This window comes from Zingiber officinale, chromosome 8B, assembly GCF_018446385.1.
Source record: "Zingiber officinale cultivar Zhangliang chromosome 8B, Zo_v1.1, whole genome shotgun sequence".
Classification (NCBI taxonomy): domain Eukaryota; kingdom Viridiplantae; phylum Streptophyta; class Magnoliopsida; order Zingiberales; family Zingiberaceae; genus Zingiber; species Zingiber officinale.
Genome location: NC_056001.1, coordinates 17,721,626 through 17,735,125, shown reverse-complemented (window position 1 = coordinate 17,735,125; position 13,500 = coordinate 17,721,626).

The window sequence follows — 13,500 nt, the reverse complement described above, 5'->3', positions numbered from 1 at the left end:
GGTAATAATGAGTGGTAGTAGTGATAGCAGTGGGATAGAGTAGTTAAGTTTGTAGGGTGAATTGTGGAGTTAGTGAGTTGTAATGAGTTATGTAGGTTGCTTATAAATAGAATACATATTTTATAATTTAATAGAAGTGTGAAAGATTATTATGTTCCACTTATCCACCTTATTCTCTTATCCTCCCAATTTTCCCTAGCAGTGGTATCAGAGCGCCGAGTTTGACGTGTCCTAGTTTACTCACAATGGCAATCAACGAAGTTTTTGAACCTCTCATCCTCATTTTCAAAGAAGAATGCTACGAATTTTAGAGTATCAAAATGAAGACTCTATTTAGATCTCAAGATCTTTGGGATTTAGTAAAGAAAGGCTTTGACGATGAGGATGCCGATGAAAGTCAATTGAAGGAGAATAGAAAGAAAGATTCGAAGGCACTGCTCATTTTTCAACAAACAGTACATGAGATGATTTTCTCAAGAATTCCAACTGCCTCATTTTCTAAAGAAGCATGGGAAATATTGCAAAAAGAATTCCAAGTCTCCTCCAAGGTGATAGCAGTGAAACTCCAGACTCTCAGAAGTTAGTTTGAGGTCATGATTATGAAGGGTAATGAAACTTATAAGATTTTTTATCTAGAGTAATTTCGATTATCAGTCAAATAAGATCTTATGGAAAAAAGATCACTGATGTAATTATTGTTTCGAAAGTTTTACGAAGTTTGACTCCTAAATATGATTACATAGTAATTGTGATCGAGGAGGCAAAAGACCTTTCAATTTTATCTTTTGATGAACTAATGGGTTCTTTACAAGCTCATGAGGCAAGGCGAAATAAATCCGCTGAGAAGAATGAAGAAAAGACATTTCAGGCTTCTCAAGTGAAAGGGGAGATAGGAAAAAAAAAGACTTCGCTGGCATAGGTCGTGGAAGAGGACGTTTTCGCGGTAGAGGACGTGGTAGAGGAAGAAACCATTTTAATGGACAAGAAAAGCAATTTAATGGGGATCAAAAATGGAATAAAAATTCCATTCAGTGTTATGGCTACAAAAGATTTGGGCATATAAAGACAAATTGCATAAATGGCTTACAAGCAAACTATATGAAAGAAGAAAACGAGGAAAGTAAGTTATTTATGGTTCATTCTCATTCTAACGAAGTTCAAAACGATATTTGATTTTTGGATAGTGGATGTTCAAATCACATGACTGACAATAAGTCATTTATTTAAAGAGCTTGATGAATCACAGAAGATGCTAGTAAGACTTGGAGATAATAAGCAGATACAAGTCAAAGGCAAAAGCACAATTACCGTAAAGACTAGCGATGGTAAAGTAAAATTGATTTACAATGTCTATTTTGTTCCTAGTTTAGCACATAGTTTGTTAAGTGTTGGGCAATTGATGATGGATGGTTATGCTATTGTCTTTGATAATGGAGCTTGTGTTCTTTTTGGCAAAGATTCTGGAAAGTCTATTGTTAGCGTGCAAATGACAGAAAATAATGTTTCCACTGAAAATCTCTAATGTGGGAAACCAAGCTTTTATTGCTAACAAATATAATGAATCCAAGATGTGGCACTTGAGATATGGGCATCTCAACATCAAAGGCATGCAACTTTTAAATCAGAAAGGTATGGTTTTTGGATTACCTCAAATTAGTTCTCTTGATTTATGCGAAGGATGCATTTATGGAAAACAAACAAGGAAGTCTTTTCCAAGTGGGCAATCATGGAGAGCTTCAGAATGCCTTGAGCTAATTCACACTGATTTATGTGATCCTATGAGAACTACATCGTTTGGTGGGAGTAAATATTTTTTAATGTTTACTGATGATTTTAGTCGTATGAGTTGGGTATATTTTCTAGCAGACAAGTCAGAGACTTTTGAAAGTTTTAAAAAATTCAAGGCGCTTGTGAAAAATCAGAATGGTACTTTTATAAAGACTCTTTGTACAAGTCAAGGAGGTGAGTTCTTATCTAAAGAATTTAGTAAATTTTGTGAAGAACATAGTATTCGTAGGGAATTAACAACGCCTTATACACCAGAGCAAAATGGTGTCATCGAAAAAAAAATTGAACCGTTATAGAAATGGCTAGAAGTTTGCTGAATATCAGAGGACTTGCAAATATTTTCTGGGTTGAAGCAGTGGTCACGTCAATTTACTTGCTGAATATTTCTCCAACAAGGGCAATTTTAAATCAAACACCATATGATGCATGGCGAGGTAGAAAATCATCGGTAAATCACTTAAGATTTTTTTTTTTTTTTATTGCATATGCTTTGATTAACTCTCAATTTTGTCATAAACTTGAGAAGAAATATGAAAAATGCATATTTGTTGGATATTGCAATCAATCAAAAGTATATCGGTTGTATAATCTTCTTACCAGCAAATTAATTATAAGGAGAGATGTAGATTTTGATGAAAAATCAAGGTGGAATTGGAATACACAAGGTGAAGAGACTCAAATTCACATCCCAATGGAGAACAGAACTCCAACAACAGAAAGTGTTGAATCATCTCCTTTGGGATCACCAGCTCCCTCACCATCAAATTCAAGAAGAAGCAGTTCATCCTCCTTGCAAGAATCTTCTGATGAAGCACCTTTAGTAAAGGTTAGATCTTTAAGAGAAATATATGAGTCAAGTCAATTTGCTCTTTTTGTTACAGATCCTATAACCTTTGAAGAAGCAGTAACAAAAGAGGAATGGGGGAATGCAATAAAAGAAGAGTTAATTGCAATCCATAAAGATGAAACATGGGAGATGGTAGATCTACCCGAAGGCAAAAATGTGATTGGTCTCAAGTGGGTGTTTAAAATAAAATATCATGCCGATGGAATCATTCAGAAACGCAAAGCTCGACTTGTTGCAAAAGGGTATTCACAACAACAAGGTATTGATTTCAAAGAAACCTTTTCTCTAGTTGCTAGATTTGAAACTGTGAGAATTATCCTAGTATTAGCAGCACAATTGCATTGGCCTATTTATCAATTTGATATTAAATCTACATTTCTGAATGACGATTTGCAAGAAGAAGTTTATGTACATCAACCAGAAGGTTTTATAATTGAAGGTAAAGAGACGAAGGTGTACAAATTGAAAAAAGGCACTTTATGGGTTAAAACAAGCCCCATAGGCATGGTATAGCAAGATTAATGGTTATTTTCGACAACATGGTTTCACAAGAAGTGAAAATAAAGTCACACTTTATGAGAAAAAAATAAGGTAGAGATGATTATATTATTGTGTGTCTTTATGTCGATGATATATTTTATATGAGTTCTTCTGATTCTCTATTAGCTAATTTTAAATCTAATATGATGAAGAGATTTGAGATGTCAGATATAGGAATATTATTGCTCTTAGTGCCGAACAGACACTTGCTCGGGTTCAGCTTCATCCCATATGTCCTCAAGGTTCAGCATGTTTCTTCAATATCTGTATACAGATCAGCAGCTCGGATTGACTTTATCAATATGATGTTGACGTATACCTCCAAGTTGCGGTCGATCTGCTTCCGAAACACCTTGTTCATGAGCCTCTGGTAGGTGATGTCGGCGTTCTTCAATCCGAATGGCATGACGTTGTAATAGAACGTTCTGTCGGACGTGATAAAGCTAACTTTTTCCTTATCTTCTTTGGTGAGCGACACTTGGTGGTAGTCTTGATACGTGTCGAGCATGCAGATCAGCTCGCAGCCCGCCGTAGAGTCCATCATCTGGTCTATCTGAGGCAACGGATAGAAATCCTGCAGACACGTCTTATTCAAGTCACGGAAGTCGATGCACAACTGCCATTTGTTATCTGGCTTGAAGACCAGCACAACATTAGTGAGCCAGCTCGGGAACTGGGCTTCCCGGATGTGACCGGCCTCCAGTAGTTTCTCTATTTCCGCCCGGATTATCAAGTTTTGTTCCCCGCTGAAGTCCCTTTTCTGCTGCTTCACAGGTGGGGCATCTGGTTGGATATGAAGCTCGTTCTGGGCGACGCTTGACTAGATTCCGGGGAGCTCTTGTGTCGACCAGGCGAACACGTCATGGTTCCGCCTAAGGCAGGAAGATAGCTCTGCCTTTTTCTCATTCTCCATATCAGCGGCAATGAAGGTGATTGCTTCTAACCGGCTTGGGTGGATCTGAACCTCCTCATTTTCTTCATAAACCAGCGTAAGAGGCTTCTCAATGATGGCGTTCACCTGCAGGCACAGATTTTTTCGAGCGGTTATCGCTTCTGATCTGACCATCTCGACGTAGCATCACCTAACGGCCAATTGGTCACCTTTGACTTCTCCCACCTTGTCGTCCACCAGGAACTTAATCTTTTGGTAGTAGGTGGACACTATCGCTTGGAACTCGTTGAGGGCCGATCAGCCTAAGATAACATTGTAGGCTGACGGTGTGTCTACCACAATGAAGTTTGTGATCCTTGTCCTCTTCAGGGGCTCCTCGCTAAGTGAGATGGGCATCTTGGTCTGTCCGATCGGCAACACTTCGTTGCCCATGAGATCATAGAGTAGGGTCGTCATGGGCAACAGCTCATTCCAGTCGATTTATAACTGATCGAACGCCTTTTTGAATACGATGTTGATCGATCTCCTTGTATCAACAAAAGTTCGATGGATTGTATAATTGGCGATTACCGCTCGAATAATCAGTACATCATTGTGAGGAGTTTCCACTCCCTCTAAATCTCTTGGGTCGAAATTGATTTTGGGTCCTTCAGCTATCTCCTTGCTGCAGCCAACAGCGTGAATCTCAAGTCGCCAAGCATGCGCCTTTCTTGCTTGGCTAGAATCTCCATCGGTTGACCCACTGACGATTATTCCTATTTTTCCTCAAGCAACATTACTTCAGTTCTCTTCCTCCCGTGTCGATAATTTGTTCCGCTCGACAGAGACTCGGGGCAGGACTTCGATTGCTCCCACGCTAAAGCCAATGGTGGCGTGGTTCGACTGTTGTCCTTTCTTCTTCCCTTCAGACAGTTGATTGACGCCTTTGTCGCCGATCGGGTGATGGGGATCGACGATGATATCCCCACAAGGCTACCCTGTTAGATGTCAGGTCATAGCAGTCCCTGGTGTTGTGCGTCGCCGATTGGTGAAAGGAGCAGAGCATAAGCGTCCACATCTTACCTTTTGCAGCCTTTGGACGAGCGGCAACCACATGGTGCACGGCATGTGTCCTTGGCTCGTGTGGTGGGGCTCCTCCTGACCGAGGCCCCTTGTGGGTTGATGACTGCTCGGCTGCCTTCGTTCAGACACTCCTACGGGCTCAGTGGGCATCTCCTTCTTCCTTGCTGCCTGAGCTTCTTCCACGTTGATGTATTCATTGGTCTTCTTTTGTAGGTGGCCAAAGTCCCTCTACGACCTCCGAACGAGCGGCTGAAAGAACTCTCCTTCGGTGAACCATTGGGTGAAGGTATTCATCAACACGTCCAAGGAGACTGTCGGGATGCCCACCGCTACCTGATTGAAGCGCTGAATATAGACCCTTAATGCCTCTCAGGGCCCTGCTTAAGTGAGAATAGATTCACACTCGTCTTCTGATGGCGGCGACTGCTAGCGAAGTGACGTAGGAAAGTCGCTCGGAAGTCTTTGAAGTTATGGATTGAATTACTCGGCAATCTCTTGAACCAATATTGCGTCGATCCAAATAATATGGTGACCACTAGCGAAGTGATGACACTTGAACTTACATTATCATGACTAGAAAATTTCTGTCATTGTGGGTTTGCCAAGTGGCTATAACTTCGACGCATGCAACTTAGTGTCATTGCAAGTACCAGTAGTTTGCATATAACTAACTCCTCACCAACTTTACTGCAATTATGTGTGAATCATATGGAAGCTAAGTTCTGACGTTGTGGCTTTGACAAATTGTTGCTCTAGGCTTGTACTTCGTGGCTCTCGAGAGACAAACCCAGAATCACTTACAGAAGATGGCTGAGGGCTTTGATGATATAGATGATTCTGAAAAATCCGGAGGTGATGGCACTTAAACTGAACTGCTGTCAACCCAAAATATTTGACCAAGCTTTCGATCAAGTTCCAATATTGCTGTTCAAACGGAATGTGTTCTGAAATAAGTGGAAGAAATAAGCATAACTTACTCTCTTCTTTGTTCCACCATTTTACAAAATGTATGAGTTCGTACAAAATTGTTAGTCGGGTTCCACCTGAAGAGAGTAAGCACATGGTAGCAGTAGATTACTTTGTCAACTTCTTTATGTGATTATTATTATTATTATTATTATTATTATTATTATTTGTATAGGTTCACTTATGCAGGATACCCTATACTGACACTATACTTTATCTATACAGATCGTTTAACTCAAATGGAAAAGAGAATAATTTTATTCATCACAGTTATTATTGACACAAAGCTATACATCCTACAAAAGAAGCAACGATTATGCCGATGATTCTATGTACTTGTGTGTGTTTTATGCCTCTAGTAAATTGGCGTAATTAAACTTTGATCATTCAAATTGAACATCTTTTTTTTTTATTTAATCTATTAGTTGGAAGATTGTATTCTCTATATTGTTGGATGGTTGGCATGCTAAATATCTTTACATGGATAGACCGCATAACCTCTTTTGTTAATTGCAAAAGATACTTATGTATGACTTTCTCACAAGTATAGTTTTAAGCAATTTAGAATAACGAATGCTCAATGCTTTTTCAATCCAACATTGTGATACTTGGATAAGAGGAAGCAACTATGAATCTCTAAGAAAGGCTGATTACTTCATCCAAAATACGACTCGAGTTGAGAAGCATATCGACTACTATTTAGGTAAACGATTAATTATGTGCTTCATATGTTGTCAACTTGATGCATGAACATTGTATAATGAGGTAAGTTGAAATAAATTTCTTGTGTAGTACTTGTAGTCTCAAACTCTTGTATTATACTTTGGAATCTCAACAAAATGCAGTGACATAATCACTCAAATTTTTTTAAAGTGTAAGTAATATTACTAGGATAATGCTAAATAATATAAATGGAAATTTTATAAATGAAATTATACAATGACTCAAATTAGAGTTACATTCATCTTAATAGCTATTTTATTCCCTTGGAATTAGCATAGAATAGTGATGCGGCAATAAAGGAGGGCCCGTCTGCACAGGTCAAATGTCGAGGTGGAGGTCAAACTTAAGGTGATCGACACCAGGGTGTCAAAAGGTTCGCCTACAGTGTCCGAATGGAGATCCACTACAACGGTCGATCGGGGTAATCATGTCAGATCGGCAATAGATCTGTCCGAGCGGGCCAACCGTCTAGCTCGGATAATACAGTAAGATTGTCAGACTCTTAGTGTGGGACGATTAGACGTTGAGGAGACCGAAGAGTTTATCCGATCGGGAGGGACAAGCTACTACGCCTAGTCACCGCAAGGAAGAGCAGCTGAGGCCGACAGAGTGGAGGAGTCTTGGTCGAGTGGCTGCCCCGCTCGGCCAAGCAGCGGGGTCATTGTTATATCTCTCGATATCCTTTTAGAAGTTAGTGTCACTAACACGCAGCATGGTCAACAGGTGGATCGTACGACGGAAGCTTCTACTGTCTTGTCAGGGATATGCATGTCTTGTTAAGGTATGGTGTCAAGACACTTTCTTGATAGGTCCTTTAATAGGAGACATTGAAGAACATGCCCACACCTCGAGCAGCATGCACGTCGCCCACCAAGGTTCTATATAAAAGGGGTTCAAGCACCGATAAAGGTATGCGTTATTCACTATTTGCGCTAGTGTTATTGTTGCTCCACTTTCTTCTACAGTTCCGATGACTGATTTGAGCGTTGGAGGGCCAACGTCGGGATCCCTTCCTTGGGTTGGCACTGACGTTGCTTGTTTTGCAAAGCGAAACACGGTCTATAGCCAGTCAACGTAACAGCCACATCCTCGGCTAGCCACCTTCCCGTTTCCGGACATGATCATTTTGGCGCTGTCTATGGGAACATAGCTTGCATCCGAAATGAGAAGATGGAGGATGCTGGATGACTCACCACGGTGAAGCTGACAAAGGAGGAGCTCGATATGCTTATACAAGTCCAAGCGGCGAGGATAGTGAAACAACAACAACAAGCGCTAGTCGAGCGCCAAGTGCATGAGCCTGTGACATCAGCGGCAAGGCATCAAGCAGGATATGGAGACGAGCGGAGCATGCATCCGTTCGGGGACATAACAAGAAGCCGACCGCCACATATGGGGAGGCACCTAATGTGTCGATCCCCTTTCATCGAATGTTGTTCTGGACTCCATCAGAGAAACGGGGCCGAGCGGACAAGGACCGGAGGTCTTACTCAGATGACACACTCGTTCGGGAAAGGGAAGGCACCAAGGGACGATGATTCGCCTAAGCAGATCAATCAATAATTCTCGTAGGGGATTCTGGATGACCATCTGCTCAGGCACTACACCCTGCTAGCGATCGGATAATACAACGGAACTACCGATCTGAACAACCACTTGGCCAAGTTTGACAACGCGACCATACTTCATCAGTACACTAACTAGGTGAAGTGTCGGGTTTTCCTCACCACTCTCTCTAGATCCACGCAACGATGGTTCAAGCGATTGCCGAGCGGATTAATCCAAAGTTTCAAAGACTTCCGAGCGACGTTCCTATACCACTTCGCCATCAGTCATTGTCACCAGAAGATAAGTGTCAATTTGTTCTTATTGAAGCAAGGGCCCAGAGAAGCATTGAGGGTCTACATGCAACGCTTCAACCAGGTGACCATAGATATTCTATGGTCTCCTTAGAGGTATTGGTGAACACCTACACCCAGGGTCCCACTGAAGGGGAATAATAGAGCAAACTGAATACCCTAGATTTTGATGTTTGAGCAAAGGTTTAAGTTAGGTTTATTGTTGTATTTGATATGCATTGTGAGTGTGCAGGATACAGGTACAATAAGGAAAGTCCAAGAGTGATCTTGGCAAAGGAGGAAAGCCCATGGATTAGTCTTGGCGGTGTAAGTCCAAACATTTAGTCTTGGCAACGTAAGTCCAAGTGTGACTTAGCAATAGATGAAGTCCTGGAGGTGCGACCTCTTGACAAAGGAAGACCCGACAACCATGACAAGGCTGATGGAAGCTCCAGAAGGCAAGACGTGAAGGATGGGGAGACATCCGAGGGACGCAAGGCTGATGGAGGAGGCTAGAAGGCTAGGTCTAGATTGGTTGGGCGAGGACGAGTGCTGCGTGAATGTACTCAGGGGCTAAATCCTAGGATTAGTGTTTTACTACAGCATTACTGCAGCAGTACTGTAGCAGTCGACTGGTGCGGCCGACCGAGTAGTCGACTAGGAGCGAACAAAATGCTTATGTTCGTTCGGTTAGTATGGAGCAGTTGACTGATGGAAGTATCAGTCGATTGGTATCGAGCCGTTGGGTTGTAACAGTCAAATTTTCATAGAGGGCAGTCGACTGATGGCTTTGGCAGTCGACTAGTAAGCGTGGTTTTCCAACTCATGGCCTATATAACCAAGCATTGGAAGCTTAGTTAAGGTTGACGAAATTAGTGGTGATTAACCCTAATTAGAGTCTCCAAGTGCCCAAGTGATCTAGCGTGCTTGTACGATGTTGTGGCGAGTTTTCTCCACCCACAAGGAGCTACGCGAGCTAGCCATAAGTTCTCCGAGGAATCATCCATCGATGGATCATGATCTTCCACCTTACGGACAGCTATGGAGTAGGAGCTTTATCTCCGAACCACGTTAAATCAACATGTTAGGTTTGCTTTATATTGTTAGTATTTGTTTTTATATTCCGTTGTACGTACTAATCATTGTAGGAAGCGACATTTTGGGTGAGACGCTATTCACCCCCTCTAGCGGACGTCAAAGTCTCAACAGGGAATTCTTCTGGTCACTCATCCGGAAGCCGCCAAGGGACTTCAACCATCTACTCAGGAGGGCCAAGGAATACATAAACGTGGAAGAAGCCCAAGCAGCAGAAGAAATAAGACGCCTGCTGAGCTCATAGCAACGCCCGAGCGGCGACCATCGAGTAACCATTAACTACCCAAGGGACCACAATCGGGGGGAGCATAACCACACCACGAGCCCAGGACGCATGCCGTGCAGCATGTGGCAGCCAGTTGCCCAAAGGCTACAAAAGGCAAGATATGGACGCCACTATTCTGCTCCTTCCATTAGTCGACGACCCATAACACGCGCGACTGCTATGATTTGACTCCAATTGCAAGCTGATCGGCTCCTCGAGGATATCATCATCGGTCACCATCACCCGATCAACATCACAGACGTCGGTTAATCGGTCGGAAGGAGAAAGGAAGAGGGGAGTCTGGGCACCTCCATCATCAGCCCAGTGGAGGAACGACACACATCTTGCCCGAGATTCTGCCGAACAGAACAGAGCCTCAGCTTGAGAGGAGGAGAACACGAGTAACGTCGTTCGGGGAGAAATTGGAATGATCGCCAGTGGGCTGATCGGCGATGATTCCAACCGAGCAAGGAAATCACACGCTCGATGACTAGAGATCCACGCTGTGGGGTGCAGCAAGGAGAAGGTCGAAGGACTTGAAATAAGCTAATTATACTTAGAGGGAGTGGAGATCCTGTTGGGACCTTTGTGCCCACTAGAGGGGGTGAATAGCGGCTCGTCGCGCTTGCGTCGGTTTGCTTCGTCTTGATGATGATTGCAGCGGAAATAGAATACAAGACTCACACAACACTAACAAGTAGATTTACTTGGTATCCACCTCAAGAGGTGACTAATCCAAGGATCCACACACGACACGCTATCTCCACTATGAAAACCTTCTTCTCAGTCGCAGCCGAAGGCGGAGAAGCCTTGTATAAACTCACCCACAACACAAACACGAATACAAGAAGACGAAATATAAATACACGTAAGACACTCTCTTCTTGCTTACTTGTGCTTGTTGTTGCCTCTTGAACCTTGAGAGAACACTCCCAAGAGCCTTCAAGAACTGACGGTGAAGATCGGAGAAAGTCGCTGAAGATCGCTATAAGCTCGCAGAAAACATATCGCAAAAATCTACGGAGAAAATGCTCTGCCAAGGCTTTAAACAGTGCTCCCAATCGATCTAATCCATCCCCAATCGATTGCCACGTCAGCACCGCTCCATCGCAACCGTCCATCACCTGCATCCTACCCAATGGTCGAATCCCAATCGATCGACCGATCGATTGGGAACATCTAAATCGATCAGTGGATCGATTCAGAAGCTTTCTGTGTTCTCGCGATCACGCGAGAACTCCCCTGCTCAATCGATCGGTTGATCGATCGGCAGCTCCCAATCGATCGCCCGATCGATTGGGAAGGCCTCTATGCTTGCGAATTATGGTCCCAATCGATCGACCAATCGATTGGGTCATTTCTTCCTTCGCAGCACACACCAATCGATCCACTGATTGATTGGACCCTGTTGGTGCAATCGACCTCCAAAGTTTTAATGTCAAACAAATATGTTTAAGTATGGAGCTTGATTTATAGAAGTCCTAGTTGTAGGTTAGGTAAGTGAAGTCCTAGTTGTAGGCTAGACAAGGGAAGTCCTAGTTGGAGGCTAGGCAAGGGAAATCTCGGTATATCGTGGAAGCCAGGTGGATAGGTCTGGAGGACCTGATCCCTGGGGAGCTGAATACTAAGGCAAGGGAAATCTCGGTATATCATGGAAGTCAGGTGGATAGGTTTGGAGGACCTGATCCATGGGGAGCCGAATACTGAGTCTTGGTGAGTGAAGCCAGGTGGAGAAAATCCTAGGGGGTGGTAACCTTAGGTAACAAGAAGTCTTGGAGGAGTGAACTCCAAGCAAGGTCGACCGGACCAGCGGATCTCGGTAAATCTAGGTTTAGGTTTACCATTGTTTTCTGTATTATTATTGTTGTTGTTGGCTAATATAATATTACAGGAAAAGTCTTAGTGGATCATGCGATCAGACACTGAGCAGGCAAAAGTCCAAACAGGTCTGTAGGACCATGTTTGGCAGGTAAGTTGAGGTAAGCAACTGGAGAAGCGATAGTGAGGTCGAGTTCCTGAAGGGAACAACCTAAGGTCGCTGATCCAACTAAAGAAACCGGGTAGGTTTCTAAGTTGAGATCAAGACAGTTCTACTGTCTTATATTATTACTCATGCATTTTATATTACTCAGTTCTACTGTCTTATATTATTACTCATGCATTTTATATTACTCAGTTCTACTGTCTTATATTATTACTGATGCATTTTATATTACTATGCTAATCTCTGTTTTACAGGATTATTATCTAACGCTGTTTTGCAGGTTTGACACGATCGGTCGACTGAACGGGAGGATCGATCGACCGAACCAGGTCAACTATCAGTTCAGACCAAAACAGAGTGCAGTCCGGTCTAAGCTTGATTGGTCGATCGAACCAAAGGATCGGTCGATCGAACCAAAGGATCGGTCGACCGAACCCTGTTGTCTCAGCACAGGCCAGCTAATCAGCATTGATCAGAAGCAAAAGGAAATAGAGCTGATCGGTTGACCGAACAGAGGGATCGGTCGACCGAGCCAATCAATATTAATGGCGCAGTAAATGCAGATCACGACAAATCTCGACAAACAGGGAAGGAGCCTATTCGGTCTACCAAAAAGCATGATCGATCGACCGAACTCTTAAAGATCAGTAAATGCAAAAGATCGAGCCAGCGTCAGACTCCAACCAGGAAGGAAGGGAGCGGGTTCGGTCAACCGAACAGAGGGATCGGTCGACCGAAAGACATTGGCACTTATAAAAAGGAGGCTCGAAGTCTGAGGTTGAAGATGACTGACTACTTCTGATTGACTCAAGTGCTCTTCTGCAAGCTGCTCATGATACAAGCCTTCGTCATCCCTGCAAGCTACTTCATTTGATAGTACCAACCGAGCTTCGACTTTCATCTACTATTGTCGGTATATCTTATTTTGTACTGCACTTAATTCATGTAAGATAGTAGGAGTGTTATTATCTTACATCTTTGTATTTGTACGATCCACTTCTTTCCGAGGATTTCGGAAAGAAGGGTTATAGTGTTTTGCCCATCGGAGCGGTCAAGGACCGCGGGCCTTCGAGTAGGAGTCGAGCTAGGCTCCGAACGAAGTAAATAATTTTGTTCTCTTTTTTATTTTCCGCTGCACGATTCTGATTTAAAAGGTTAAATAAAAAGTTTTAAATGCGCGTATTCACTCCCCCACCCCTCTATCGCTCGCATCCGATCTATCAGACCCTGGTTCAATAGATCGTCTGATCGATTGACCAATCTGAACTTAACTCAAACTCAAGTCCAAAATCTTCAACCCAACTCTTGGTCAATCGTGACCTATTTGGGTCTCCATGCCTAGCATTTAGCCACACCCGATCAACTTCGAACTAGCCTTCTAGCCTCCTCCGTCAGCCTTGTGTCCCTCGGATATCTCCCCATCCTTCATGTCTTGCCTTCAAGAGCTTCCTTCGGCCTCATCCTAGTTGTCGAGTTATCCTTGCCAAGTCACACTAGGAC